The sequence below is a fragment of the Macaca fascicularis genome, chromosome 1, assembly GCF_037993035.2.
Source record: "Macaca fascicularis isolate 582-1 chromosome 1, T2T-MFA8v1.1".
NCBI lineage: Eukaryota > Metazoa > Chordata > Mammalia > Primates > Cercopithecidae > Macaca > Macaca fascicularis.
Window position 1 is genome coordinate 174116246 of NC_088375.1, and position 26255 is coordinate 174142500.

General features: G+C 37.8%; 1 long non-coding RNA gene across 1 annotated transcript in view; it reads left to right on the top strand.

Annotated features, from left to right (window-relative positions):
- LOC135968764 (uncharacterized) overlaps positions 1 to 26255 on the top strand; it is a 111183-nt gene that overhangs the window by 25999 nt on the left and 58929 nt on the right. Inside the window, exon 4 of the long non-coding RNA XR_010583725.1 lies at positions 6510 to 6635. This is a non-coding gene — a long non-coding RNA (uncharacterized lncRNA). The remainder of the gene's footprint in view (positions 1 to 6509; positions 6636 to 26255) is intronic.

The following is a 26255-nucleotide window of genomic DNA, read 5'->3' on the forward strand; positions in this document are numbered from 1 at the left end:
AATGTTACCTATTATCTTTATGATTGTAATTGTTACTGTTATTACCCAGAGGCTCTGATTTCAATTCTCCATTCCGCTAGGAAACAGAATATTCTTATTCCACTGAGGAAACTATGATACAGCCAGCAGTGAAAAGTGTTGGACATAAGCCTTTTTGTTTTCTAGAACTCCCAATGTTCAAATTTAAAATTTTTCTACAAAAAGTTTTGGGTCATTTTTTATAAACTTGTATGTTTCTGAAAAATAGCCATAGTTGGAGGCATTTACTCTTATGGGTAAAAAGAAGACTCGGGACATGAGAACTCTCCTCAGATATCTCATGGGCTGTCAAAAGGGAGAAGGAACCAATTTTTTTCTATTTGTTTGGTCTTATTGGGTAGAAGGAGTAATGGTATAAACTTCAGTGAACTGAATCAGAGTCACTGGAGCTGCAAAGGACCTGAAGCCTCCTATAAGGATACTTAACATATGAAACCAGTAAAGACAAAATTAAAGTATGTATGATAATTCTATAAAAGTGTGGTATCATAATTCTATAAAGATGTGGTGGAATGCACCCTTTCAATTCCCAAGGAGACTCATTCATTCTACAATCTAGTTTAATGAAATAATTATAGATGTAAACATGTAGGCAATGATTTTTTTAAAAGACAATTTTTACATTGACACAAAAATTTTGTTGCAGTGTGCCTGCCTCCCAGCTTCGGCTCAGTAGATGGACCTCACCCCAGGGTTTTGATCCCAGTTAGTGCTATTGTTCTTAGAAGAATATCTTACAACGTCAGGTGATGCAAAGCAGTTCACCAGGTTGAGGAGCCCATGTGTTGTAAGAAGACACTGGGTGTTTCTATTTACCCTTCTCTAAGTCTGTGACCTGAGGCAATGTTTCTAATGAGCTGAATGTCTGTGTCTTCTTGCCTTTGTCCATGCTATTGTCTCAGTTTCCCACGGTTCCTCACTGCTTAAAGTCTGGATTACACAGCAAGACATTAAAGGCCCCATCACAAACTGTTCCCCATCTACCTTTCCAGTTTTATCTCCTACCAAATCTTACCAGACATTACAGACTCCATATGTTTAGTCATTCATTTATCTCTTTCATGTCATTTAACAATAATTTACAGATTATAATGTGGCCATGTTAGTGACTCTTAAGGTATTACAGTTTAGTGGATGAAATAGACATTTAACAAATAATATAAAATAAAAATAGAAGTAAAATTGTGATGAACATCCAGAAATTAAGATATAACAGGGGACTATGAGTAGCAGGAGACTGTATAATTAGTGGGGATGGGGGCTAATCATGGAGGGGCTGAGGAAACCCTTCAGAATTTTGTTGGATTGAGGCATTATTTTGTGCTATTGCTGTATCAACAAGGCCTAGTAGCAGTTTTAGCACAGTTGCAGGCATGCAATAAATGTGAATAAAATAAATGGATGACTGAAAAAATTGATATTGACAAAGGATAAATTAATCTGCACACTGTATCATACTCAATTAAAGCACACACACATATTGTTTAGGAGCACATATTAATGTAATTAGATATTAAGTCGTACTTTACAGTTTACAGTGCTTTTCCATGCAACACCTCAAAGAATTGTACATACACCAATGAATAAAATTCTTGTGTTTATTTTGTAGAAAACTGAGACTATGAGAAAGTTGCCCAAGGTAACGTATCTTGTAAGTAATAGAGGCAGACATAATGCTTTGGTCCTCTGGTCTCAAATGTGGGGCCTTGTTCTTCTTTATTTATGAAGAAATAAGGGTGGGATGATTTCAATAATACAGGAATAAGTGATGAAAATCAACACTTAACTGGATAAAATATTAAACAATCTTATCTGTTTGAAGGAATAAAAACACTCTCATTGCATTGACGAATCACAGGGTCAGATTAGGGAAAAGAAAACCCAGAGGGGTGAGCCTGGCAGATATAGCAGCTTGTCACCCAGGAACACCTGCCAATCCGAGAAGAGACAACTAAGAGGATGAGATGTCAGTCCAAGGCCCACTGTGGATGGGGAGCCACAGTAAACCACACATGCTTTGAACTGGGAACCTTAAGACCTCCGCTGAAGATGGGACAGTGAACCAGAAATAATCTTTTGTCCTAGGGACTCAATCACTATAAATGGCCTAATGTGAAGTTTCATTGCTAGTGCCCCTAGCCACTGCCAGAGGCAAATCTAAATTCTCCTTGGATCAGGAAACATCAATCTAAGCCTCCATTATTTCCATAATTAATATTTTCCTCTAAAATATTCAGAACTCAATCAAAAATAACCTGAAGGGAAGTGTTCCTTGACAAGTTAAATTTTATCTCTCAAAAATCATTCTGTCCATGGAGCTTGGTTTTATATATATATATATTTTTTTTTTTTTTTGAGACAGGATCTCACTCTGTTGCCCTGGCTGGAGTGCAATGGTGCGATCTCTGCTCACTCCAACCTCCACCTCCCAGGTTCCAGAGATTCTTCTGCCTCAGCCTCCCAAGTAGCTGAATTTCAGGCACCTGCCATTGCGTATGGCTAATTTTTGTATTTTTAGTAGAGACAGGGTTTCACCACGCTGGCCAGGCTGGTCTCAAACTCTTAACCTCAGGTGATCCACCCACCTCAGCCACCCAAAGTTCTGGGATTACAGGCATGAACCACTGCGCCCAGCCATTTAGATTATGTCTCAAATATTTTAAATTTTTTATTTAGTTGGAAATTATATGGAAATAAAGGATTCTTTCTGTCATGAAAGTTACATTCTAGCTTCCACTGGAATTCTGATACATGAAAGATTGTCATATAAAATGGACTTATGCATATGATATTACTACTTATCAATAACATGGAGTAAAATGAAAAACTGTCATATTCATAATATGGCATATAATAATATACTGTTAAATCATAATATATGTATATTATTTTATCTATTATAGTAATTATTGTATTATTATAATGTATTATACCAATAATATATATTAACTAAAAATGCTGTAATATTCTTTTAAATATTAATAATAATAAAATATGCAGTATATTCCATTTTATCAGCAACTCCTTATATGAGCACCATTTATCCTTAATGATTATTCCAAGACTCATCAGAGAGTAGGCATTCAAGATTACCTAATGAATGAATAAGTCAAGATGTAGTCTTTCAATATTGCAATCATTCTTGTCAGGTATCTCTCAAATTTGTCAATATCAATTAAAAAATGTGACGCTCACAAACTGACACATTAGTTGTTGGTGTGCTCTCAACAGCAATGGCCCTATTTTCTCACAGAACTGACTTATAAGGCACTCTGCATCCAATAAACCTGTAAATCTGGTTTCACACAAACTGCTCTTATTCTAGGTTATTCTTCATCCTGAACTTGTGCAGTTAATTTTTAGAACCTCAGTAGAAGAGTTTGCATTAATTTATTCATTTTATAATTCCGCAAACATTTGTAGAATGCCACTATGTATCACGCACTGGCCTAATTATGTCCATAAATTGGCATTTTATTCATTTTGGCCCATTCATTAAATTGCAGGAGTTATTTTGGAATCTTGACTCTATTATATAAAATATTAGATATTTTTATCAACTGTCACCTAAAAGTTTGACAAACATGTTATTTATGTAATTATAGAAGTCATTGAGGGAAGATGTTGAAAGGGACTGGACTAAATTAAAAAATAGAAGAAACCACTGGAATATGGCTTCTTGGCTGTCAAATTCTTATTCTCATCCAGTTGGGACTGGATATGGAACAATTATGACAAGGTGGAATTTCAGATATCCAGTATGATTTAAGGATAGTGTGGTTCCTCTTGATAATGTTTAAGAGGCTATCCAAGAAAAGAGATGAGAAGGTCCTGTTCCAAAAGGGACAAGGCCAGTGCCCAAGGGCATCTAAGAAAGAAGCAGCCAGGAACATAGCCAATGAGGGGAGAAGAAACTAGGAAAAGTGATGAGTTAGGCTTATAGAGATAGGCTTATAGAGATAGGCTCATAGAGGTAAGTCTTTAGAAATTCCCTAGGAAAACTGTAGGTGGTCATGAGAGAGTTTTTAGAACATTCTAAGTTCATCTTGTGTGAGTGTGCCAACGTCTTTTCATGAGAGTAAAGCTGAATGGAAGTAAGTTGACATTAACACACAAATCAATAATCTTTTATACTGCCAAATCTGGTTGGGTCCTTACTTCATCTCAGTTACTGGCAAGGAGTATTAATTAATTGCAAGTGTAGGATTCCCTGCCTCCAGACCAAGGAACAACCAACCAGTCATTGTATAAATATCTTTCTAATCATACCTTATAGATATAGAAAGAATTGGCACTTCCTGGCCAAAGAGTTAAAGGGCTTTTCTGATGCTCTCAGCTGGCAACTAGCCCAGAATTGCCTTGTTCTCGTGTCCTGGTCTCCTTTGCTTGGATTTCTTCAATATTAGGAATTTCTCTGTCCTGGTGAAAGAGTGCAGCTCTCTCACTGCCTTACCCCTAGGTACTGGGACAAGGTTAAGTGGAAAAGTTCTAAAATGTATTAATTCTACAAACATTTATTGAACACTGACTATGTGCCAGACACTCTTCTAAATGTTTGTAGTACATCACTGGGAAAACAGAAAAAGAATCCTGCATTCATGGACCTTTAACTAGCAGAAGATAGATAATAAGCACTAAAGGCAATCAGGAAGTAAAAAATACAGTTTCTTAGAAGGTCATAATTACTATGGGAAAAAGCAAAGTAGAGACACAAGGGAGATGAGAGATGTTCAGGAGCTGGATGGACAGATTGTTGTATTAAGTAAACTAACCAAGGAGGCCTCAGTGAGAAGGTGACATCTGAGAAAAGTCTTGAAAGAGGTGAAGGAGTGAATCATGAGAATCATGTGCTAGAATCCCAGGCAGAAGGAATGAAGTAAAGACCCTGAAGTAGGAGAGAGACTGGCACCTTGGCAATGAGCAGAGTCAGTGACAGGGGAGTAATAAGAAGTCAGAGAATTAATGAGGGACGAGGCCATGTGGGCTTATAGGCTTTGTAGGACTTTGGGCTTTTACTCTGAGTGAAATGGAGGGCTGTTGAAGTGGACAGTGGAATGAAATGATCTGACTGAAGTGTTAAAAGGATCGCATTGGCCTTTGTACTGCAAACGTATTATAGGCAAACGAGCCTGGATGCAGGAACATCTACGAGGAAGTTGTTGTCAGAGTCCCAAGAAAAGTTTTTGGTGCTTTGGCTGGGGATGATAACAGTAATTAGAACTAGCCAGGTTCTCAGTGGATTTTGGATGTAGATCTGATAGGATTTCCTGGCAGATCGGCTGCTACATGAAAGGAAAGGGATGTCAAGCATGACTTCAAGGTTTTTGACATCAACAACTGGAAAGATTAAGTTGTTAGAAGTGTGATGGGAAGGACTGTGGATGGAGCAAGTTTCAGGAGGAAAGCAGAGTTCAGTTTCAGACATATTGATTTTGAGATGCCTGCCAGACATTCAAGTGGAGATGTTTGAGTAAGCACTTGCATACATGAGCATAGAGATGAGGGTGGAGGTCTAGATGTTTGAGTAAGCACTTGCATACATGAGTATAGAGATGAGGATGGAGGTCTAGATGTTTGAGTAAGCACTTGCATACATGAGTATAGAGATGAGGATGGAGGTCTAGATGTTTGAGTAAGCATTTGCATACATGAGTATAGAGATGAGGATAGAGGTCTAGATGTTTGAGTAGGCAGTTAGATTCATGAGTATGGAGATGAGCATAGTGTTTTATTTATTATGGAGAACTGACTTTTCTGCTTAATCCCACAGCAGTTTTCTAGGATGGGGGTCGGGTGGAAGTGGATGTAACTGAACTTTATTCTCTTTTGACTTGCGTCTGGGTGGGGTATGTGTCTGTAGTGAAATCTTCTACCTTTTCCCCTTTATGTTTCTGAAGCTGCAAACTTGCCAGTCCTTAAAGATAATACTTCTCTGATTCTTGATATTTCATCTAGAACTGCATTGAACTGATGTGCCTCTGTTTGGGTGTAGTCCCTGAAGCAGCTAGTTTTACTCCATATTTTTGCTATTTTCTTGAAAATTCCTTCCCTTCTTCACTATTTCTCTTCATTCCCAAGAAACCTGGATCCACTGACCTAGTGGTTATGGCAACAAGGAGTTAACAGCAATAAGTTTGGTGTTAACTCTTTGTTATACTGCCAACTATATTATGGTGTTAATAACAGTTTTAGCACCAACTCAATGTTATAGCAAATTCTAAAGGCCTCATCTTGTTCATAAGTGTATCATGAGAGGCTTTGTAATATGGCATTAGACTTTGTTACATGACAGATTCTGGGATATTTTGTTACATGTCAGAGATCTTGTTACATGTCAGGTTCACTTTCTCAATGGTATTATCCTGAGGTTTGAGAGAATCTATTCCAAGTGAACCCATAATAGTTCCATGTGATCAACTTACTTTTTCCACATGCTAATAAAATATGTTTATGACCATTTCTTTTGCCAGGAATAAAATTATATGTATACATCTTAATTTCTTGGGATTTGATTACTTCTTCTGCTTTGAAATTAGACCAAGTTTAGCCTGCCTTTGCTATTTTGGCATATCTCCAATTTTTCATGATTTTCTCATGTAAGTATGAATTTGAAATTTTTATATGCACAGATTTTCATTAACACTATGTCATATTCAGAGTTGGCAAAAGATGTCATTTTTGAGAAAAAAATAAAGACTTTTCTAGTAGAAAAAGAAGCCTGAGTGGTTTTCTGACATACGTTACTATATTTACAAAATAAACTGGTTTTAGAGATCAGTTTATAAATTTGACATAAGGTTTAGTATTTCCATTCTATTTCTTTAAACTTTTAGTTTTATTACGCAAATGACACAGGAAGCCGCAAGATTTGTAGTCATGGACTAGCTGTGAATATATACAGTAAATCCTTTTCTATGCATTTTGTGGTTTAGTTGAAAAACTGTGGCTTTGGGTAGAAAATCGAGGATTGAATCCTGGTTCTGCTTACTGACAAATTTTGTAACCTTGGAGGTCACGCGAATTCTAGTAAACTTCTTTTCATCATCTGCCAAATAGAGGTAATCATAAATGTGCCATGGGTTGTTGCCTTTTATTCATTCAGCAAAGTTATTGAGTACCTGCCATATGCCAGGCACTATATGATAGACATCAAGGATGAAAGATGAAAGATTTAACCCAGGCCCCCAGAAAAATCACTGTCTCAGAAATAAATGTGTAAACACACTAATAAAATTGAGTGTGGTCATTTCTATAATAAAAGGATTATATTGGAAATGTATCATTTTACTGTACATAAGAGGTTTTGTTTGGCTGAAGTCTATAGAATAATTCTAGATTCTCTTCATATTTAAAGGTCTTCAAATATTTTAAGAACTAAAAATGAAAAATTCTCACCAAATAACTTAGCTACCATGCAGACATGTAAAATATAACTTAAATGTATGCTCTGGCTGTGTTAGAACTTCTTTGAATAATAAAGTTACGGATGAAACAACAATCTCCAGTCTTTATGGGGTTTAAAGCAAGCTACAAAGTCAACCTCAAAACATGAGAAGACAATATGAAAGATTATGTGGTATGAGAAAATATTTGGGCTGATAGGTTTCTTTAGCCTCTCAAAATTTAGAATAAACTGGATACATCTCGTGGAGCTAAAGACCAAGAATATATACTCTGAAACCAAAATGCCAATATTCTGTTTTGTCTCTGTTTTTACTAACTGTATAACCTTAGAGAAGTCAATTAAATTATCTGTACCTCCTCAGTTTCCTTCTCTGTAAAATGGAGAGAATGATAGGGTTGTTGTGAGGACAAAGAATAGTGCCTGGAACATAGTAACTACTATATAGGTGTTTCCTATTATAATAATATCAATATCAATAATAACATTGAAAATTGATAGTATAAAAATGAATTTAGTATTCTTTAGTTAAGGATTTTGCATTCAAATTCCAGGAAGTATAACTCATAAAGGAAAATACATTAAGATCACAAAGATTGGAAATTAGGAAGTAAAACTACATTATTTGCAGATGATCTGATCATCTACTTTGAAAATTCAAAAACATTTTACAGGCAAAATGTTTGAAATAATAAAATATTTTAGCACAATAGCTAAATCAGTATTTAAAAAACTCTATTGTATTTCCATATACTAAAATAAATATTGGCCCCAGTTCCCCAGTTGTGTTATTAAATAGCTCTAAGACCTTGGGTAGGTAGTTTCACTTCTCTGGTCTTGGTATTTGATCTTTCTGTAAACTGAGAGTGTTTTGTTCAGTCTCTGCTCTGGTCCCTCCAATTTTAATGTATGATGGATCTCCAGATGTTTCTGCCTTACCTCACCTTGTCAGTGGTGCCTTTTAATTAAAAAAAATTCTATGACATTTGCTAAGTGAAAAGTGTTGTTTTACATGATAATTTTTTTTGGTTGGCATATGTATTATTATTATTATTATTATTATACTTTAAGTTCTAGGGTACATGTGCATAATGTGCAGGTTTGTTACATATGTATACTTGTGCCATGTTGCTGTGCTGCACCCATCAACTCATCAGCACCCATCAACTCGTCATTTACATCAGGTATAACTCCCAGTGCAATCCCTGCCCCCTAACCCCTCCCCGTGATAGGCCCCGGTGTGTGATGTTCCCCTTCCCGAGACCAAGTGATCTCATTGTTCAGTTCCCACCTATGAGTGACAACATGCGGTGTTTGGTTTTCTGTTCTTGTGATAGTTTGCTAAGAATGATGGTTTCCAGCTGCATCCATGTCTCTACAAAGGACACAAACTCATCCTTTTTTATGGCTGCATAGTATTCCATGGTGTATATGTGCCACATTTTCTTAATCCAGTCTGTCACTGATGGACATTTGGGTTGATTCCAAGTCTTTGCTATTGTGAATAGTGCCGCAATAAACATACGTGTGCATGTGTCTTTATAGCAGCATGATTTATAATCCTTTGGGTATATACCCAGTAGTGGGATGGCTGGGTTATATGGTACATCTAGTTCTAGATCTTTGAGGAATCGCCATACTGTTTTCCATAATGGTTGAACTAGTTTACAATCCCACCAACAGTGTAAAAGTGTTCCTATTTCTCCACATCCTCTCCAGCACCTGTTGTTTCCTGACTTTTTAATGATCGCCATTCTAACTGGTGTGAGATGGTATCTCATTGTGGTTTTGATTTGCATTTCTCTGATGGCCAGTGATGATGAGCATTTTTTCATTATAATTTTGATATACTCTTTTTGATATAAACCTCCACTGAGTTTATAACTTAGTAGCAACTGAAATATTAATGATACCTAACATTTATAATAAAATATTTTGTGAGTATTTAACAAGTGCATAAGAATGTGATTACCAAACAGGATGTATTAAATTCAATAAAAGAGATAGAAACTGAATAGTATTTGGGGAAATTTCTAGTTAACAGTCACTTACTGGTCACTTGTGTTTATTTCCCTTTTCTTTCTTGGATTTTATAAAATTATAGTACAGAATTAAATTTTTAAAACCCCCCAAAAACTATCAGCCCATGAGGATACTGATTTCTTCTGCATGGTTTGCTTATGTATCTCCAGAACCTAAAAAGTACTCCATTGCTTGTGGGCACTTAATAAATGTTTGTTGCATGAATAATTGAACAACACAAAGAAAAGAGATGAGGCCATTTGAAGATGAGATATTTCAACAAATATACAAAAGACAATGCAAGCGGGAAAGTCCAGTTTTAGTTATATGGCAGATTAGATAACTTAATTGACCCTTTTGTTGAAAACAACTAGAAGCTGCAGGTTTTATGTGAGTCTTTTTATTAGCTATCAAGAAAGGAAGGAGGCAAAAATCAACATAAAAACAGGAACTCAGAAAGATAAGCATAGCTCAGCTCACTGCTTTTGCTCTGAAGGTAATTGACGAACACTGGTAACCTTAACTTGCATGGCTTTGAAAGCATCATGTACAAGAGATCAAGCCTAATATGAGCACTTCTCCCTTCTCATAACTGAGAATGCCTTGCAGTGAATCCTTTGATGAAGTCTAAACTTCCTAACTCTGAGAAGACAGCAAGGAGAAGTGTCTTAATCTTTTGTGTTTGTTGGAGAAAAAAGCTATCTATCCTAAGAATTTTAACTAAAAATTAGCAATGATTGAAATGCGTAGCCAAAATTGACACCACCTGAGTTGCTAAAAACAAAACAAAACAAAACAAACAAACAAACAACTTCTCAATTTGATAACTAAGTTAAAAGTGTCCTAGATTTGTAGTATCCAAAATGCTTGACAGAAACAAATGTCACAACTCTTGCAGAAGTCCTTGAACTAGGCTCAATAAATATCTAGTTTCAAGGAATATAAATTCCCAGCTTAAAATTAAAAAAACACTGACACAAATGAACACCATGACACCTGGCAGAAACTACAGATAAAAGAATCAGACTGAACCTAAAATACTTCAGATATTACAATTATTAGGGAGAATATAAAATAAATGCATAAGCATAAACTGTTTTCTGTGTAACAAATGATTTAAAAATTCAGTGGCTTGCCAAAATAAGAATTATATTTTGCTAGGGATTTGTAGGTAGGGTATGGCTTTGCTTGGTTTTTATGAGAGATGATGGGATTTTCTGATCTTGAGTTCAAGTTGAAGGTTGGTTTTAGGTCTATTCCATGTGCTTCTTATTTTGGGACTCAGGTAAAAGGCATAGCAGCTACATGGGGCATGCTTTTCTTATGGTGGGTTACAGTAGTGCAAGAGATCAAGCCAAGTAATGCAAGCACATTTAAAACCTTGCTCAAACACAGCATATGTCATGTCTGTTCACATTTCATTGGAAAAGCAAGTCATTGCCAAGTCCAACATCAGTGGTGCAAAGGGAAAACTCCTGCATGTTTGGGGAAAAAGGAGAATGAATATTTCATGAACTGCAATCCAATTTACTAAAACAAGCTTAAATAAGGGAGGTTATTAAAATATTAATTATGAACAGACTATAAAAATGATCAAGCAAATTTGAAAAAGAATCCAAGAAATGTATAAAAATGGAAAATAAGATTTGCAATAAAGATTCAATGACAATTTTATAGCACATTAGATATAGCTGAAGAGAGAATTAAACTAAGCTATATATCTGAAGCAGCATAGGAAAACCAAAAGATGAAAAAATGTAGATAAGAGGAGAAAGGACATGGATAGAGTTAGATATAACAAATATTTTGTCAGAGAAGAATAAAAGAGAGAATGAGGAAAGAAAATGTTTAAAGAAATTTTGGCTGGAAATTTTCAAGAACTTAAAGAAGACAAAAATTATCACATTCAGGAAGCCTAATTAATTTCAAATAGGATAAATGAAAGTAAATCTACACCTAGATCCATACTGCCAAAACTGGAGTAAAATTATTATTGCAGTAAAATTCCAGAGCATTAAAGACTCAGAAAGTATATTTAAAACAGCCAGAGGAAAAAAGACTACCTACAAAAGAATACTAGTAAGTCACTCAGCTGACTTCCGAATAGCAACAATGGAAGGCAGAGGACAGTGGGATGACATTTTTCCTATGCTGAGGGGAGATACTGATCAACTCAGAAGTGTATAACCAATGAAAATATCTTTCAACAATAAATGCTAAGTATAGTTATCTTCAAACAAAATCTGAATTAACCAAGATATCCTTATTACAGGAAATTCCAAACTTCAAGGGAACAGAAGTCATCTTTAATCAAAGGTTGAGCTATAAGAAGAAATGACAACAGACAGTAATAATTGATAACCAAATAAATAAACATTGATAGTATAAAGCAAAAATGTTTAGCAGGGTTAAAATAAAATAGTGGAAAATGAAAACACATGGCAAATACTCTATATACATTTGGTGAGTAGTAACAAGAAGAAGCATAAAGTTATTGATAAAATTAGAACTTTGGAAAACTAAGTATGCATGTTACATTTCTAGAGTAAAAACTCAAAAAAGAAATGTGATAGAGTGTAGAGAGAAAAATCTGAATGAGAGAAATAATCAGTGTAAAAGTAGGCAAGGAAAAAATTAAAAGAAGCATAGAAAAGCCCTGTCAAATAGAAAGTACACAGTAACATCATAGTAATAAACTGAAATAAATAATTTTTATGGTAAATGTAAATAAACTAAACTCCTCTTTTGAAAGACAAAGATTATGAGGGTGGCTATATATACAAACTTAAGATAAATACTGTTTACAAGGGCCATCCAAAGTACATAGACATGAAAGACTGAGAGTTAAGGAATGGAAAAAGGGAGATCAACAGACATGGAAATGAGTCTCTGATATACTAACATCATTTGTGGTATTTGAAAAAAAATAACTTTTTCCGAGCTACACTGGACACTACATTCAAATACAACTACATTCAAATATAACCCCCATCTTTAAATGTGTAACTGGCCATTTCTTGATGAGACTATCGACCTAGATTAGTTGGGATTTCTTTCCCTGATGTAGTGCCACAGGCTGTCTTGAGCAAAACATTGCCCAGGTGCAGCCCTATCCTGTTAGTGTCATTTATAAGTAATATCCTGCCTTTGGTATGGATTTGGATTTTCACAAGGGCCTTCCTTGTTAGGAAAAAGATTTTTAGAATGGTGCACTTTAGAACTTCTTGAATCACCTGGTGGCAGCAATCAGCTCTTTTGCCTTGTGTGAAGCTGTCTGTGATTGTGGGATATTTATTTTGTTCAGATCAGCCCCTGATGTCCCCAGCACAGCTGAGTGGGAGTCATTGTGTTTTTGTTCTGCATAGTTCCTGGGTCAAGATTTGTCTACTAACTCCTACTGCCTCTGTGTATGTGAGGATGTGGAGTACATTGTGTTAAGATATGGTTACTGGGCATTTAGCTAGGCTCACTTACCAGATTGCAGCGTTCATTTCTGTATATCTGTCTTACAGAGTACATGATTCAGGTCCATTTCTCAACAAAATGATAAACTGCTTTGTACTAGAGACCTTGCAGTTCTCTAATAAATAGGTGGAAAATGTTAATGTTAAAATTGACAGTGTTGTGGTTCCACTGACACTTTGCTGCTTCCTGCTTTTCTAACTCTTATGTCACATTTTCCGTTAGAGTTCTGGGTGATTTCCTCAACTTTTTCTTCCTCCTTTGATTAATGCCACACATACCCACTGTGTTAATTTTCCTATAGCAGAGTTCCAGGCATACTGCTTTTGCTCAAAACATTCCATCATTCTCTGGCACTTAGAAAAAAATTAGTCAAACTGCCTACCCTAGCCTCCAGGCCCCTAATGATCTGACTCTATTCTTTCTTTCAAAGCAAATGTTAAAAAATCAATATTTCCCTTTTGTCATCCTCAATTCTTTCTAAGTTAAAACTTGTTCTTTGTGCACATACTATGTTTCCTATTTCCTTGCCTTTGTTCACGTTTTGCCTTCTGCCTGGAGTACCCCCCACCCCACTCTCATTTCTATAACAAATCATATTATTATTTTGGTAAATTCTGGGAAAAATAATTTTCAAGTATTATTTTGTGTAAAGGCTAACTGAATAGTCCAAATTATCATGGCCAGAGTAGGTGAAAATTAGCTGAGTAGTCTCCTTAGAGAGTTCCTTATTAGCCAGATTTTTCCTAAATGTGTTGAATATTACCTTAGACTCTAGCTCTGTGTGTGTGTGTGTGTGTGTGTGTGTGTGTGTGTGTGTGTGTGTGTGTTTGAGAGAGAGAGAGACAGACAGCGGAAGGGGTGTGGAGAGAGATTGAAAGAGAGGTCTTGTGAAGGTATATGTGTACTTGGAAATGGACATTTCACCAAGACTGAGCATCTTTTTTCTGTAACGTCTTATTTTAGTGGATAATGCTAAGAGTAAGTCAAAAAATACGTTTCTTTGCAGTCAATAAAGAGGTTTGACCTACACTCCTAGAAAGGAAGGTGAAATGAACTCATTCGCACCTCTTTCTATGTACACAGGACATTTTTTGGGTATTGCAGACAGTGTGGAAAAGCTCAACGTCATAGAGTCTGAAAGCTGTGAGGACCTGGTCAGTCCAGCCAACTCCAGAGAAAATGTTCTTCAAAGTGGGTACATTTTGTTAAGTCAGTGATCTCTTACTGATCCAATTTTATATGTCCTAACTTCTCTGTCTTCATCTCTGACTCAGATTTAGTAAGAAGAAAGAAACGCAAATCAATGAGAAACAATGGTCATTCCATTATGAGATTTGATATGATTTGAGAAAGTTATTACTAATGATATGGACTAGCGATTTTCATGTGGTTTTTTTTTTTTCCCAGTAGATTCTTAGGGATTCTGAAAAACGCCTTATAGAGCATGTGAGAGGTAAGGAGGAGGCTCTCCTGGACTGAACTGTGTCCTCTCCAAATTCGTATGTTGAAGCCCTAACTTCCAGTGTGACTGTATTTGGAGATAGGGCCTTTAAGGAGTAATTTAGGTTAAATGAGGTCACAGGTTTGTGACAACTCTAATTTATTAGGACTGGTGTCCTTATGAGAAGAGGAAGAGGCACCAGGCACCCGGCATGTGAGCCCACAGAGGAAAGGCCATGTGAAGACAGAGAGAAGGCAGTCACACACAAGCCATGGAGAGAGACCTCCCCAGAAACCAACCCTGCTGACACCTTGATCTTGGACTTTCAAGCTTCAGAACTGTGAGAAAACAAATTTCTGTTGTTTAAGCCACTCAGTCAGTGGAATTCTGTTATGGCAGCCCTAACAGACTAATACAGAGGTCAAGTAGACAAGTCTGGTCTCTGTATTTCTATTGGAACTGGATTTACTCTGCCCCTATGAGTTATATCTATGGGAGTTTGATATAAATTGTTAAAAAATTGAAGCAGATAAATATAAAATTGTAGAGCAATTTATCCATGTGTTGTAATGGAAACATTTCTTTTTGGTGCTGGTCCCATGTTGTGTTTATAAGTGGAAAGTTTCTTCCTCTCCAAGTTCACAGGACTCCTTTCCTTTCTAAGTACTCTACATGGCTGGCCACATCATTAAAATATGAGTTACTTTGATGGCAGAGAGAATATATCACTTATCTTTATGACTTCTCCTTCTCCTGTCTTTTCCACCCCTTTCTGCCAATGGCATACTTAGTCATGTGTACTTAGTAATGTTAAATATGTAAGTAAATTTTACCTATTGAAGAATGGCCTCTGTAGCCTCCTAGACAACATATAAACCTATATTGTAAATCTTCTAGTAACAGAAAGCAGAATAGAATGCAAGTTTTTAAAAATCTTTAAAGATTTCTTCTAAGAGTTTGTTTTTTCATAAGTAGCTCTTACCACTTTTGTCTCTATAAAAATTTTTTGTGCCCTCTTATTGCCTAGAATATTCTCTATTCAGAGATTTTATGAAGAATATTCACCTGATATTGATATAAGCACAAAGTTAGAATTAGAAAGCTATTACTGGACATGATTCCTATGCATTTCCCACAATTAATATAACAACTGTAGATTTCAGTTTATACATCTCAATTAATCCTCACACTACCCTGTAAGGTTGGTAATGGTATTCTCATTTTTCATTTGATGGAACTGGGATGCAAGGATGTAAAAGTAACCAAAATTATACTGATAATAAGAAGGGCATTTAAGGTTTGAATTATACACTTTATTCTACATTGTGCTTCTTGCTTTTTATGTGCTTAACTATGTAAAAAATAAAAGCTGTAGAGACATACATTTATAGGATGAATAGTCAGATATGAATCCGTATGGTCAATTATAATCAGGTCCAGATGGTTAGTGCTCTGAGCTACTAGAGACCCCATTTGATGCCCCAGTTACCTACCATCATACAATTAGGATCAGTCGACACTTAATAAAGAAGATGGCATAATTTGGTGGAAAGAACATGGGCTTTGAAATCCGTACTGAAATAAGTTTTCAGCCCTGCCACTTACTACCTGTGAGAGGTTGGACAATGAAGAGTTAACTCCTCTGAACCTCTGTCTCTACTTGTGTAAAATGTGAAGAATAGTAACGAGTTTCTTATGAGAGGTACAGGAGTCAGCAAATGAGAATGCATCTATGATTGCCCTTGACACAGAGTAGGCACACAGTGGGCATTCAATAAATGCTAGTTGAATCTGAATCTTAGTGTTATATATTAATATAAATTAGTGTAAAATGAAATCTCTCCTTTTTATGGTCTGAATGTGCCCCCTGAAATTCCTGTACTGGAAACTTAATCCCCAATGAAACAATGTTGGAAAGTGTTTGGGGAGGTGTTTAGGTCGAGCCCACACGAATGGATTAACACTGCTATAAAAAGGGCTTGTGGGAGTGGTCACACCCTCTCTTGCCCTTCAGCTTTCCAATCTGTGAGGAAACAGCAACATGGCCCTGCCCAGATGCTGACACCTTCATCCTGGGCTTCCCAAACTCTAGAACTATAGGGAAATAAAAATCTGCTCTTTATCAATGATCCAGATTTGAGTATTCTGTCATAGCAGCCCAAAATGTACTAAGAGACTCACTCATAAGGGTTTACAGGCTAACTGTTGAGATACTGAGGAATGAGGACATAAAGGCAGTCAAGGCCGAGTGCCAAATGAGAGAAACCATGACAAGTCACTGGGGAAGGAGATTCTTGAGGGCTAGGACAGTTAGGACAACTGACTTCTTTTAGGAGATCAGGCTCAAGCTGGGCCCTGAAGAAAGACAAGCTCTTATTTATATAGATGGGGGAAGAGGGTGTGTGTGAGTTGCAGAAAGGGAGAAATGCCTTGGAAGAGAAATGTGTATGGAAAAAGGCATAGATAATTATGGGTTGTGCAGATCCTGTAAGGTGGCTGATTGATTGTACTTTACAATTTACAAAATCTTTTGCCTCATTGAAGCCTCTCCTCAGATCTAAGAGGAGTAGAGGACAAATTTTACTGTCTCCTTTTAAAGAATAAAGATGGAACTGAAACTCTGAGAGGTAAGGTGACTCGGCTAAGGTAGCACCTCTAATCTATAACAGAGTGGCGCATCAAACTCCCATCTGCTGCTCCTGAGGACTCAGGGAGGTGGCAGGAGGAGGGAGGGAATAAGACTAAAGAAGTTAGGGAAAAATTTGTGACTTTGAATGACAACCTTAGGATTTAGGGATTTTTTTTTTCTCTATCTGTAAGTGTAAAAAACCGCAAAAGCTTATGACCAAAGTACACATACAAAGTAATATTTTTGAAGATTACTTTGGCCACAGGATCTGGGGTGGATGTCTGTTCCTGAGACAAGGCAGTGTTCTTCTAGAATCTATTTCTTCTAAGACCATTGTCAAAATGAGTTTTAGGCCAAAGACGGCTCTGTCCTTTATACCATCTTAGAGAAAGCCCTCTTAATCAGGGAAATGGAGCTATTAGCACACTGGCAGCCTTTTCTGTTCTGCATTTTAAATTGTTAATTCAATTTATTTCTGTATAAAATATCTGTATAAATCAAGCCAGTTTGCAAAACTGACAGCTCCATGAAAAAAAAAATGTTAGGGGAAAGAAGATCAGATGCATGACTAAGCTATATTTTAATTTAAGCAAATGTTCTGATTAAATCATAAAGGGAATAAAAATGGCATAATGAGAACATCATAACTTACTGAACTGGGTCAGGTTTATCTCTCCGTATAGCGTCAATGCAGTGAAGCAGTGGGCTTGGTGGAAAGATTGAGCTTTTGGAGTAGGTCAGATCTGGGTTCAAATCTTGAACAAAAATTTGGTGACTTTTCCTTCACTGTTATAATAAGAGCATCTAGGACAGTATCAGAGTAGGCACTGATACAAGTACAAATCCTCATTGAAATTAAATGAAATGAGCACTTAGCCCTACCACTTTCCAACTGGAAAACATGGGAAAAATGAGTTCACCTTAGTAAACCTCAATTTTCTCACCTGTAAAATAGAGATAATGATATTCAGTTTATATAATAGTTGTAAGGATTAGCAGTAGTAAAAGTATGGGCTTGTGGGATGGGTTGGTTTAGATACCAGCTCCATGACCTGAGGTCATAACCTCGAGTTACCTCTTGTGTTACCCAGCATGCTTTGCTGAGCTGAGATTGCCCTAACTGATCCAGACATTACTTAAGTTTATATCTTTTGCAAGGATTAGCAGGGTCATTATGCTAACAGATATTGAATTGTCAAAATTAAACTTTTTAGGGTAGCATAACTTTGATTCAAATTATTTTATTTTATTTGTTCGTTTAGAGATGCCTACATAATGGGCACACTTGAAAAATTATTATTATTGTATGATCTTTGATCTTTCCTACTGAGAGATACTATGTTCTTTTATCTTTTAAATTCCTACAACAAACTCTCTTTTAAAGTGTTGCCATTTTGAAGATGAGCAAACAGACCTGGAGAAATCTAGTGACAAGTTCACAGACACACATGACATAAAAAGCAGTGCTGACATTTGAACAGGACTTTTGGATTCAAAGCCATTGTACCTTATAGGTGTGTTCCATATACATTTGTTAATTGAATTAATGGGCAAAGGCCAGTCATACTGGGCTTTAACTTCCCTTTAGTCACAAGATGTTCTTTTAGCTCCCAGCATGAAGATATTAAAAACAAGAATCTGGCTTTGGTTCAGTTGCTAAAAGCATGTGTAGTCTAGAACTGTTAGATTTTTGGTAGACTATTCAGAAGTATATATCAATCTTACAAGAGCAAGGACGTTTGCTCAATTTATTATGTACTCTCCCTTACACCAAAAGAAAAAGTAAAATAAAATAAAAAGGCCAAGGTAAAGTGGCTATGAATTTAATGTTCATAAAGGCAGCAGCGCACATTTATTATGTACTAATTATGTAACAGGCCTTGTGCTGTGTGCTTTACATACATTATTTTACCATGGCCCTCTGAGGAAATAGTGTTGTCCACAAGCTTTAAAATAAGAAACTGCTCAGAACTCTCCCTTGACTTCCTATCTCACTCAGGGTAGTGCCACATTTCTCACAATGGCTTGGAAGGCCCTCCACAACCAATTCAAGGACCATAAATTGAGTGTAGGAAACACAATATGGAAAGTGAGATTAACATGTGTTACCTCTGCCCTACTGCAGATATGGAAATGCTCAATGCAATGTTACAGGAATATTGCCCAGTGTGAGGAAACCTAAGTTCAGGCTTCAGGGTCAAACCTTTCATTTTCATGGCAATGTTTGAGAAAATCCTAATGAAAAGAGGCAGAATGTTGCCCTCATGTCACAGAGAGTACAGACTAGACAGAGGGTTGCAGTGTGACCAAAAAAGACAGAGGACTTTCTCAGTGAGCGAGTACTAAAGGGCAGTCACTGTGTGGGGCATATGTGAGGAAGCAAATGTCCTTGAGGATACTTTTGATTAAAGACAAAAGAAACCACATTTTCTTTATCCAGTCTATCATTGATGGGAATGTAGGTTGATTCCATGCTTTTGCTATTGTGTATAGTGTTGCGATGAATATACGCAGGCATGAGTCTTTGTTAGAGAATGATTTACATTCCTTTGGATATATACCCAGTAACGGGATTGCTGACTCAAATGGTATTTTTGTTTTTAGGTCTTTGAGGAATTGCCACCCTGTCTTCTACAATGGTTACAGTAATTTACATGCCTACCAACAGTGTATAAACATTCCTCTTTCTCCACAACCTTACCAGCTTCTGTTATTTTTTGACTTTTTAATAATAGCCTTTCTGTCTGATGTGAGATGGTATCTCATTTTGGTTTTGATTTGAATTTCTCTAATGATCAGTTGGAATGATGGATGTTGATGGAACACTATGCAGCCATAAAAAGAAATGAGATCATGTCCTTTGCAGAGACATAGATGGAGCTGGAGGCCATTATCCTCAGCAAACTAATGCAGGAACAGAAAACCAAATACCACATGTTCTCAATTATAAGCAGGAGCTAAATGATGAGAACACATGGACATATAGAGGGAAACGACACATACTGAGGCCTACCTGAGGGTGAAGGGTGGAAGGAGGAAAAGGATAAGGAAAAATAACCAATGAGTACTAGGCTTAATACCCAGGTGATGAAATAATCTGTACAACAAACCCCCATGACACAAGTTTACCTATATAACAAGCCTGCGCATGTACCCCTGAACTTACAATAAAACTTCAAAACAAAACAAACAAAACAAAATAAAGCCTCTAATTAAAATAGAGAATGAGTAGCTACGGATACAAAGGCTTTTCTGTAGATACTAGAGACAAGAAGGAGGTCCTGTTGCTTCAAAATGCTGAGGTTCCTTGAGGATGTCAGTGTAGCCTTCATAAAGCTCCAGATCTCTCTCTTTTGGGGCCATGAGGGGTTATTTGCTAATCTGGAAGCTGGCATTTTGGGTGAACTGAACTCAGTTCACTCTTCCTTTTTTTGGTGGCCATGGAGAAGGGATTGTGAGAGATTGAGAAGTGGAGGCTCTGAACTCCTTGTGGAGCTGTGCTGCTCACCTCACCCTCCACCTGGGTGAGCAAGAGCTGCAGATCCAAGGGCTTTGGGCCACTAGACCTCTGGGTGGTGAGGACAGACTGTGCAGAGAAGTCATCAGCCTAGGGATGGCCTTACCACCAGCTCTCTAACCCTGTACTTTACACACTCCCGACAGGTAGAAAGTAAATTTGCATAACAAACTGTTTAAGTATTCAATTTTTATCCAGCTGCAAGGCACTCTTTGTCCTCGGCAGTTCTAATGATTAGTGACCCCTTCAAAATCAACATCATTTGTCAAATCAAATTAGCCTCCTTACTAACTGCAAGGCAGTGACATTCATCTTTTTGATGCTTTCAAACCAGTCGGAGGTAAAGTTCTCAGATGGAATGGGGCTTGGTATGCTGCATGAGTCACTTCCTCAATGAGGCAATTGTCAGAAAAATAGGAGACGTAGCTCTAAGGTAAATATTGTTGGGTCATTTGAAATGTATGCAGATTTGACATTTCCCTTCTGATTAGCATGTCTACACATTAAAGTTTTCTGTATGTCACATCGGATAGTTCAGATGCCAGGGTAATGTCAGTGAGCACTTGATAGAAACTTAATTTTGCTCCTGATGAAGAAAATGGAAGGATTAAGAGGAAAGCTTAAGGTGAGAACCTTATTTAGAGTGACACATGGACTGTACAGGGGATATTCAGAATAAAAAAAAAATGCTGGGAAGGAAAGTGTCATTGTCTACCATGTGTCAGTTGCTTTATTACCTGTTTTAGTCCTTTTAGGGATATTGACTTCATTTGGATAATTAAAAGAGGTGAATCAATAGGCTTACTGCCAACAGATAGTAGAATAGTAGAACTGAAAGTTCAAGCTCCTGTGTGTTTGACGCTAAAGTCCATATGCTTCTTGCTGCAGAGTGTTGCCTCCATAAGATGCAAAATATCCAACCTAGCCCTGACATGAAAACTTCATTGAAAGTACCCAACAGTGCATAAGCATCCTGACTCTGTCATTGGGTTGCAAATTTAAAATCAGAAACTCAGAACATTTCTTGGTACAACTTGCTTCTTTTGTAAATAATGACTCTTCAGTCTCCACTTGAACACTTCCAGTGGCCAGGAGCTAGCTTATGATTTCACCATTCATCCATGTCTACATTTGTTTCTATGTCCCTTCATATACCAATAATTATGTCCTTCCATATTTAAATGTACAATTGTATCTGCATCTAATTGTGATTTTAGAGTATTTGCTCTGTTAGGGACTGTGCTGTGTCTTTCACTTATTATATCATTTATCAACACAAGAAGCCAGTAAGATATGTCCTATTATTACGTAGACTTAATGGAAAAAAATACTTGGACTTAAAAAAGCTAAGTAGCGGAGGGCAGAGCAAGATGGCCGAATAGGAACAGCTCCAGTCTCCAACTCCCAGCGCGAGCGACACAGAAGACCGGTGATTTCTGCATTTTCAACTGAGGTACTGGGTTCATCTCACTGAGGAGTGCCGGAGGATCGGTGCTGGTCAGCTGCTGCAGAACGACCAGCGAGAGCTGAAGCAGGGCAAGGCATTGCCTCACCTGGGAAGCACAAGGGGGAAGGGAATCCCTTTTCCTAGCCAGGGGAACTGAGACACACAACACCTGGAAAATCGGGTAACTCCCACCCCAATACTGCGCTTTAAGCAAACAGGCACACCAGGAGATCATATCCCACACCTGGCCGGGAGGGTCCCACACCCACGGAGCCTCCCTCATTGCTAGCACAGCAGTCTGTGATCTACTGGCAAGGCAGCAGCGAGGCTGGGGGAGGGGCGCCCGCCATTGCTGAGGCTTAAGTAGGTAAACAAAGCTGCTGGGAAGCTCGAACTGGGTGGAGCTCACAGCAGCTCAAGGAAACCTGCCTGTCTCTGTAGACTCCACCTCTGGGGACAGGGCACAGTAAACAGTAACAAACGTAGCAGAAACCTCTGCAGACGCAAACGACTCTGTCTGACAGCTTTGAAGAGAGCAGTGGATCTCCCAACACGGAGGTTGAGATCTGAGAAGGGACAGACTCCCTGCTCAAGTGGGTCCCTGACCCCTGAGTAGCCTAACTGGGAGACATCCCCCACTAGGGGCAGTCTGACACCCCACACCTCACAGGGTGGAGTACACCCCTGAGAGGAAGCTTCCAAAGCAAGAATCAGACAGGTACACTCTCTGTTCAGAAATATTCTATCTTCTGCAGCCTCTGCTGCTGATACCCAGGCAAACAGGGTCTGGAGTGGACCTCAAGCAATCTCCAACAGACCTACAGCTGAGGGTCCTGACTGTTAGAAGGAAAACTATCAAACAGGAAGGACACCTACACCAAAACCCCATCAGTACATCACCATCATCAAAGACGAGAGGCAGATAAAACCACAAAGATGGGGAAAAAGCAGGGCAGAAAAGCTGGAAATTCAAAAAATAAGAGCGCATCTCCCCCGGCAAAGGAGCGCAGATCATCGCCAGCAACGGATCAAAGCTGGACGGAGAATGACTTTGACGAGATGAGAGAAGAAGGCTTCAGTCCATCAAATTTCTCAGAGCTAAAGGAGGAATTACGTACCCAGCGCAAAGAAACTAAAAATCTTGAAAAAAAAAGTGGAAGAATTGATGGCTAGAGTAATTAATGCAGAGAAGGTCATAAACGAAATGAAAGAGATGAAAACCATGACACGAGAAATACGTGACAAATGCACAAGCTTCAGTAACCGACTCGATCAACTGGAAGAAAGAGTATCCGCGATTGAGGATCAAATGAATGAAATGAAGCGAGAAGAGAAACCAAAAGAAAAAAGAAGAAAAAGAAATGAACAAAGCCTGCAAGAAGTATGGGATTATGTAAAAAGACCAAATCTACGTCTGATTGGGGTGCCTGAAAGTGAGGGGGAAAATGGAACCAAGTTGGAAAACACTCTTCAGGATATCATGCAGGAGAACTTCCCCAACCTAGTAGGGCAGGCCAACATTCAAATCCAGGAAATACAGAGAATGCCACAAAGATACTCCTCGAGAAGAGCAACTCCAAGACACATAATTGCCAGATTCACCAAAGTTGAAATGAAGGAAAAAATCTTAAGGGCAGCCAGAGAGAAAGGTCGGGTTACCCACAAAGGGAAGCCCATCAGACTAACAGCAGATCTCTCGGCAGAAACTCTCCAAGCCAGAAGAGAGTGGGGGCCAATATTCAACATTCTTAAAGAAAAGAATTTTAAACCCAGAATTTCATATCCAGCCAAACTAAGTTTCATAAGTGAAGGAGAAATAAAATCCTTTACAGATAAGCAAATGCTTAGAGATTTTGTCACCACTAGGCCTGCCTTACAAGAGACCCTGAAGGAAGCACTAAACATGGAAAGGAACAACCGGTACCAGCCATTGCAAAAACATGCCAAAATGTAAAGACCATTGAGGCTAGGAAGAAACTGCATCAACTAACAAGCAAAATAACCCATTAATATCATAATAGCAGGATCAAGTTCACACATAACAATCTTAACCTTAAATGTAAATGGACTAAATGGTCCAATTAAAAGACACAGACTGGCAAACTGGATCAAGAGTCAAGACCCATCAGTCGGCTGTATTCAGGAGACCCATCTCACACGCAGAGACATACATAGGCTCAAAATAAAGGGATGGAGGAAGATTTACCAAGCAAATGGAAAACAAAAAAAAGTGGGGGTTGCAATACTAGTCTCTGATAAAACAGACTTTAAACCATCAAAGATCAAAAGAGACAAAGAAGGCCATTACATAATGGTAAAGGGATCAATTCAACAGGAAGAGCTAACTATCCTAAATATATATGCACCCAATACAGGAGCACCCAGATTCATAAAGCAAGTCCTTAGAGACTTACAAAGAGACTTAGACTCCCATACAATAATAATGGGAGACTTCAACACTCCACTGTCAACATTAGACAGATCAACGAGACAGAAAGTTAACAAGGATATCCAGGAATTGAACTCATCTCTGCAGCAAGCAGACCTAATAGACATCTATAGAACTCTCCACCCCAAATCAACAGAATATACATTCTTCTCAGCACCACATTGTACTTACTCCAAAATTGACCACGTAATTGGAAGTAAAGCACTCCTCAGCAAATGTACAAGAACAGAAATTATAACAAACTGTCTCTCAGACCACAGTGCAATCAAACTAGAACTCAGGACTAAGAAACTCAATCAAAACCACTCAACTACATGGAAACTGAACAACCTGCTCCTGAATGACTACTGGGTACATAACAAAATGAAGGCAGAAATAAAGATGTTCTTTGAAACCAATGAGAACAAAGATACAACATACCAGAATCTCTGGGACACATTTAAAGCAGTGTGTAGAGGGAAATTTATAGCACTAAATGCCCACAAGAGAAAGCTGGAAAGATCTAAAATTGACACTCTAACATCGCAATTAAAAGAACTAGAGAAGCAAGAGCAAACACATTCGAAAGCTAGCAGAAGGCAAGAAATAACTAAGATCAGAGCAGAACTGAAGGAGATAGAGACACAAAAAACCCTCCAAAAAATCAATGAATCCAGGAGTTGGTTTTTTGAAAAGATCAACAAAATTGACAGACCGTTAGCAAGACTAATAAAGAAGAAAAGAGAGAAGAATCAAATCGACGCAATTAAAAATGATAAAGGGGATATCACCACCGACCCCACAGAAATACAAACTACCATCAGAGAATACTATAAACACCTCTATGCAAATAAACTGGAAAATCTAGAAGAAATGGATAATTTCCTGGACACTTACACTCTTCCAAGACTAAACCAGGAAGAAGTTGAATCCCTGAATAGACCAATAGCAAGCGCTGAAATTGAGGCAATAATTAATAGCCTACCAACCAAAAAAAGTCCAGGACCAGATGGATTCGCAGCTGAATTCTACCAGAGGTACAAGGAGGAGTTGGTACCATTCCTTCTGAAACTATTCCAATCAATAGAAAAAGAGGGAATCCTTCCTAACTCATTTTATGAGGCCAACATCATCCTGATACCAAAGCCTGGCAGAGACACAACAAAAAAAGAGAATTTTAGACCAATATCCCTGATGAACATCGATGCAAAAATCCTCAATAAAATACTGGCAAACCGGATTCAGCAACACATCAAAAAGCTTATCCACCATGATCAAGTGGGCTTCATCCCTGGGATGCAAGGCTGGTTCAACATTCGCAAATCAATAAACATAATCCAGCATATAAACAGAACCAAAGACAAGAACCACATGATTATCTCAATAGATGCAGAAAAGGCTTTTGACAAAATTCAACAGCCCTTCATGCTAAAAACGCTCAATAAATTCGGTATTGATGGAACATACCTCAAAATAATAAGAGCTATTTATGACAAACCCACAGCCAATATCATACTGAATGGGCAAAAACTGGAAAAATTCCCTTTGAAAACTGGCACAAGACAGGGATGCCCTCTCTCACCACTCCTATTCAACATAGTGTTGGAAGTTCTGGCTAGGGCAATTAGGCAAGAGAAAGAAATCAAGGGTATTCAGTTAGGAAAAGAAGAAGTCAAATTGTCCCTGTTTGCAGATGACATGATTGTATTATATTTAGAAAACCTCATCGTCTCAGCCCAAAATCTCCTTAAGCTGATAAGCAACTTCAGCAAAGTCTCAGGATACAAAATTAATGTGCAAAAATCACAAGCATTCTTATACACCAGTAACAGACAAACAGAGAGCCAAATCAGGAATGAACTTCC